The sequence below is a fragment of the Ursus americanus genome, chromosome 4, assembly GCF_024610735.1.
Source record: "Ursus americanus isolate L20-20 chromosome 4, mUrsAme1.1.p, whole genome shotgun sequence".
In the NCBI taxonomy this organism is placed as follows: Eukaryota; Metazoa; Chordata; class Mammalia; order Carnivora; family Ursidae; genus Ursus; species Ursus americanus.
In genome coordinates this window covers 31494412-31500739 of record NC_142130.1, presented here as the reverse complement: position 1 = coordinate 31500739, position 6328 = coordinate 31494412, and positions in this window count along the sequence as shown.

Here is a 6328-nt window from a genome sequence, read left to right as displayed (position 1 = left end):
CCGAACACCAGGCACAGTCCTGGTTCTGATAGAAAGGAAAGAGGAATGTAGAAAGGAGTGGCTTCTGCTGACTTGTAGGCTACCCCTACTCTTCGCAAAAACCACGACTCAGCAGAGGCTGAGCATCTGCGCTCAGGACATTCCTGGTTTCCTTCTCCTCCTTCCCTCAGTGAAGAGAGAGCAATTTCTATGCTCCCCTGGGAGGAAAAGATGAAGACACAGGCCTTGCCCTTTTGGTAGTTTAGAATTGTCGCTGTCCTTGCACTTCTTATCCCTGTCTACCAAATCATAAAGGGGCTAAATGCAGGAGTGGGGCTGGGGGTGAGGGGGTGGGGAGAGGACAGAAAGCCCACAAGCTGATTCCTATTACCATGGAGACTAAATGTCAGCAGAAGTGTTTAGGCAAATCAGAGAGAGAAAAACAGTGGTCTTCATTTGACAAAGCAGAAACTTCCCTCGGCCCGCTCTACAGGGGCATAAAAGGCCATTTGGGTAAGGCTCCACACTCCAGCAGCAGGTCAGCCTGTGCTAGCTAGCTGTTGCCCGTACCCCCCCGTCCCCCCCGCCAGTGTGGCGCTCTCCAGCCTGCATGCCCCAGCCAGAGCCTTGCACATCCCTCAGGTTGCCTTGGGGCCTCTGTCCAGTGTTGTGTTGTTGTTGTTGTTTTAAAAAGATTTTATTTATTTATTTGAGAGAAAGGGAGAGAGAGAGAGAGAGAGAGATCACGAGCAGGGGGGAGGAGTAGAGGGAGAAGCAGGCTCCCCGCTGAGCATGGAGCCTGACGTGGGGCTCAATCCCAGGACCCTGAGATCATGACCTGAGCCAAAGGCAGACGCTTAATTGATTGAGCCACCCAGGCGCCCCTCTGTCCAGTGTTGTTCTGGGCCAGCCCCAGCAGCCCATGGCCCATGTCCCTAAGACAAGACTCCCCTGATTTCCTCCCCCCATCCACACAAACACTTTTTTCCTGGGGTCCTGCTGTTTCCCAAGGTGACAACTAGCTAACGAGACGAATGAATCTCTCTGCGGCTTGTACATTTATGGCTTCTCTTGAGTTAATGTGCACCCCTCGCATCAGTTTAAGTTCTTAGTTTCTTGCAACTGAGGACAACTCTGTCTGATTTAAGCAGCATGCGGGTTTAGTAAAAGGATATTGGGACGCCCAGACTCTGGGAAGGCTGAGGAACAGCACTGGGAAATGGGCAGGAACTGGGAGGCTACACGGCCATTGGGACCACAGCCTGATCATGCCATGAACAATCTCTGTGAGGACACGACTGCAGCCACCCCACCCCCCTTAGTGCTGGACGACACAGTTTGCCCTGCTGTCCTTGACCGCTCCGGATGGAGCCGCCACCACAGGAATCACCGCCACTGCTGCCACCCACTGTCCAAATACACGGCCTCCCAAATTCTGCCATCTTGGGTCACTGGCTCCTGAGGCACAGTCTGGAGCAAGTGGAGCTGGTCGGTTGACCTTAGGTCATGTGCCCCTGCCCAGGCAGCAGAAAATGGGTTCTGCTTCCTATAAATACTTACGAGGGGTGGAGTTCTCAAAACAGGAAGGGAAGTTCAATGTTGAGAAGACAGAAAGACAGACAAATGTGCACCACACCCTTTCAGGCAGCATGTACGTTTAGCAGAGGACTTCTTGAAGCAAATTCTTAGCATGAAGGAATGACTCGAGGGGTCGGGCGAGCCTTTCAAAGCCGCTTGAGTCACACCATATAGCTCAAAACCCACTCTACCTGCTTTTGGGGCCTAGCCTTGCAGAATGGCAAATTGCAAAGACGTTAGGACAGAGCCCTTCTCTTGCCTGTGGTGGTGACTTCAGAAGGCTCTGGCCTTTTCTAAGTTGGTTAGTTCATCACTAGGGTCCAAAGGTGATTTCCTAGGTTTGTTTCAATATGGTGAGAGGAATGGGAAGAGCAGGTGGATTTCTGCTTCCAGTCCTGAGCTATGGTTCACCAGCAAATTCTGTACCTTTGTCGTCCTTGCCCCCCCACCCCCGACCCCCGCCCCCTGCAGGAGAAGAGCACACTCTACCATCCCCTCGGAGCAGGTTAGAGGCACAAGGACCCACAGAGCCTGTTTTGAGTTCCCTGGCAGGACCAGATGGTATCTGTCTAGGGCCTCCCAGCCAGATTGAGCACGAAGTGGTTCTTCCTCCATGGGTGGGAAGTGGGGGCCACCTCCAGTTGCCACATGCCAGAATATTCAGAATCAAAGATAAATAATGTCAGAGATTGAACTGTTAACCTGAGAGGTAATAATTCAGATTTTCAAAATCCAGTCATAAAACAAGAGCTTAAGATTTTCCTGGAGGCACAAAATTGGTTACTAGGGGTCAACTCATTTTTTTAAGGCCCTTAACTTCAAAAAATTGGATAAACTCTAGTTCTCGTTTCATAGCACTTGTCATCTTTGGTCATCACGGATCCATACAGGGCCTGCTTTTGTTTCATGTGCCAGATAGCTTCCATGTGTCCTTCCAGATCCACTCTCCACCCTTCCCTGTCCTGCCCCAGGAGGTTGACCTCAACAGGCTCCCTTGCTTTCTGATGTCCAATGGTAATTGGCTAAGAAGGAGCCTTAGCAGATCAGAGTGGAAAAGGTTAGTGAGGTCAGGGTGCTTATTCTCCCCACTGCTCCCTATGGATTTGTCTCAAATTGGCTGCACTTACACACAAAGTTCACATTCCTCTTAAGGTGGCCCTTTCTATGCAAACCTCTGCGTCGAGGTGCTAGGAGCCACTAGAGATAGGTAACAGCTCTGTTATTACCAGCCCCATGTCATTGCATTAGGCCTTGTGGTTTGCCTTTCCCTGCCTATCCCTTTGTAAACAGTCTCCTTCTAAGTCCTCCTTGAATTATCCTTGTTTGAATATGATTCCTACATTTACCCATCTGGTTCCTGTTGGGACCCTGAGCAATGCAGTTGGCTATTTATTTAGTAATACTGACCAATATTTGGAGTCTTGGTACTGGTGTCAGAAAGCCACAGAAGGCCAAGGATCCAGCCAGAGGTATAGAGGCAAATCCCTTGGAGATGGCTGTCCCTCTCCAAATTGGAGAGGGAGAAGTTTCCAGGCTTGGAGACCTTCTTTTAGAAAGTGTGGGTATTGTGGGGCACTGGGGTGGCTCAATCGGCTAAGTGTCCGACTCTTGATTTTGGTTCAGGTCATGATCTCAGGGTCGTGAGATTGAGCCCCGTGTCTGACTCTATGCTGAGGGGGGAGTCTGCTTGAGATTCTCTCACCCTTTCCCTCTGCCCCTCCCACTATCCCCACTTGTGCTCTCTCGCTCTAAAATAAATAAAATAAATAAATAAAATATTTAAAAAGTATAGGTATTGTGATGTCATGGCACCAAAGAAAACAGGCAGTGGGGCTAGGAAAAAAAGTGTTATAAACCAAAGAAAAAGGAAAATACTCCTCACTAACTGGGTTGTCTTCTCCATCCTTATCATCAATTACTAAGTGCTTATTTTGGGCTAAGCTTTATATGGAGGATTTCACTTAACTTGGGGAAATCTCAGGCTGAGAGCAGTTCAATTTTGCCCAAGGTCATACTGAGCTGGAGGAAAGACGTCAGCATTAAGCTGAAGAAGAGAAAAGAGCTTTGGCAGCTTGACGGTCTTTATCAAGTCCACCCAACCGTCCTCGGACAGCACCCCCAGTCTGCTGGCAGCGCTGACCAGCGCACATGGGCTGCCTGAAGGGGCTGTGGGGAGGTTCGAGTGGGGCACAGGTGAGCAAGTCCACGGTATTGAGGACCTCCGAGAGCTCAGGCAGCTCTTGGTCTCAGCGTCACCACGCATGGTAGACAAGGGCCCCTAAACCCCAGAAAAGACGAACAGAGGAGAACTGCCACACACAGGCTTCCACATTCCATGTGGAGTCTCTCTCACATTGTACTTCTCAGGGTTCCTAAAACACTCTTCAGTGACTGTTCCCAAGAGCTGCTTGTGTCTTTCACACTTTGGTTTTCACTGTCCCGCCTCCATGTCCGTGCAATGGCCGCCCTCAGCCATTCAGATCCCTTAGTATGGAAAATATGGAAAACTAGATTCCAAACTCCTGTCATATTTAAAACTCTTATCCCTGGACACGATAGTCCCTGCCTTTGCTTATTTCAAGAGTGTTTAGCTTATAAAGGGCAACACGGACCATTTTATGCATAAGACCATGCCCAGTGGTACTGATACCAACCGAGTCTGTGTCACAGTGATCAACCCCTACCTACTTTAGGCAACCCCTCATGCTGCTGAGACTGAGAGAAGTTTCTTGCATCATCTCAAAGTCTTAGGGAAGGTGGCATTAGCAGATCCCAGTTTGAAAACAGCCTTTCCCACAGATGTCCAAGACATATTATCTAAGAGGAGGGCTTGGGGAAGGTATATGGCCAAACCCAATTTAAATGGGGATAAAATTGGGCTTGAACACTGGACTGGCCTGAAAAGTGCAACCCCAAAGGGGCCTCTGGGCCTCCAAGGGAAATGTAGGGCCCACATGGGGAAGGCACAGACAGTGAACAGGAGGGTCATGCTTTCTGGAGAGTGGGTGTGTTTCTTTCTTTTCCGGCTACTGTTATCGATGCGGTAAGCACATCCCTTCAGCTGAATGCCCTGGAGAGGAAGCCCCGAGCTTCCTGTTGTCTTACCAGTGCTGCAAAATGCAAGTTAGAAATAAAGAAAAATGGGGAAAAAAGGAAGAAATGGGAAGCTCCTCTGGCTAGGTCAGGGATACCAGCCTCTGGGAGGAAACGCAGCTCACCTTTTCCTGGAGAGGTAGAGGAAAAGGCACATGCCAGACATCAGCTGCTTCTCACATCAGTCAGGATCCAGAAAATCCTCTCTCTATAAAATGGACCTTTTTGAAATACAACAGAACAGACAACAAAGTCGAAGATCTTAAAAGGAAGAATAAAGAAATATGTATAGGGAGATACTGCCAAAGAAATACACCCAGCCCTGCTTCAGTGCCCTTAAAATCCTCCTGTTTGTGAGACTTCGTCCCCAATGTTTTACAGTGTTGGAAGGAACCAGATTCGGTTTTGTTTTGCTGCTGCGAGCATCTTAGCCATCTAGGAGATACTTCATGAGATTTAGCTGAAATAACATCCTGGCCCCCGGGGGGGGAGTAAACAGGTGGTGCCAACAGGTTGCATACATGCGTATTTACTTATTTATATTATCAGAAAACTTATCACTTGGCAGGATAGCTTATCCTCGCCTTGCATTCCACTGGCCAGCTTTTTTCTTCAGTTCTTCAAAAAGCCAGTTTTATCCCCATTAAAATCTGCTTTGGCCATGTACCTTCCCCAAGCCCTGCTCTTAGGTCATGTTTTTTGGAGATCTGTGGGAAAGGCTGTTTTCAGACTGTGGTCTGCTAATGTCACCTCCCCTAAGACTTTGAGATGATGTGAGAAACTTCTTCTCTTAAACTTTTCAAGCCAACCCTGACTTTCCTGAACTCGATTTCTTTAACAATATTATCTTCCTCTACTGCCTGGGTTTCACATCACAGAACATCCTTCCTCCGAAAGAGATAAAAACAACAAAAATTCCACTGTGATCATAACGGTCAATTAGAAAAGGAAACTCCCTCCGACTTTCTAACTTTTCAAAAATGTCATACTTTCCCCTTGAAATATGACTAAGTTTGGCATCCCCTAAGTGCATGTCCTATGGTTTTCCTAACTGGCCAAGTACTGCCTGCCTGGGACGTGGTGACAGAGGCAAAGACACAGACTTCCTGGGTGCTAGCATCACCTTGCTTTCTTTTTTTGTTGCATCCAGCTTTGTTTCTAAAGATAATGTTTTCCTACCTCACTCTACTCTTCTTTACCAGAAGCTCCAACAGTATTTAAATTATCTTCTAAATTAAATTATCTTCTAAACTGATGGTTCTAAAAGATTACCAGATATTCTGCAGTTTACATCATATACCAGAGAAAAGATCCGACGTTCGTGTCAAGGGACAACCTGAAGTGCAGAAGGCCTGCAGAGGAAGATGCCCGGCCCTCTCAGCTGTCTCTCCTTGGGAGTGGGGAGCACTGTGACAAAGACCGAGTTAAGTTTTCTTTTCCTTTTCACTGCTGAGACAGAAAACTGTCATTAATTGCAAAAATGGCTACAAATTCTACTAAAGCATTCACAAACAAATACAATGCAAGTGGCTCATTAAGAAAGGAAATCCTGGGAGCATTTGAGGGGCTCAGTTGGTTAAGCGTCCAACTCTTGATCTCAGCTCAGGTCTTGATCTCAGGGTTACAAGTTCAAGCCCCATGTTGGGCTCCATGCTGGGTGTGGAGCCTACAAGAAAGA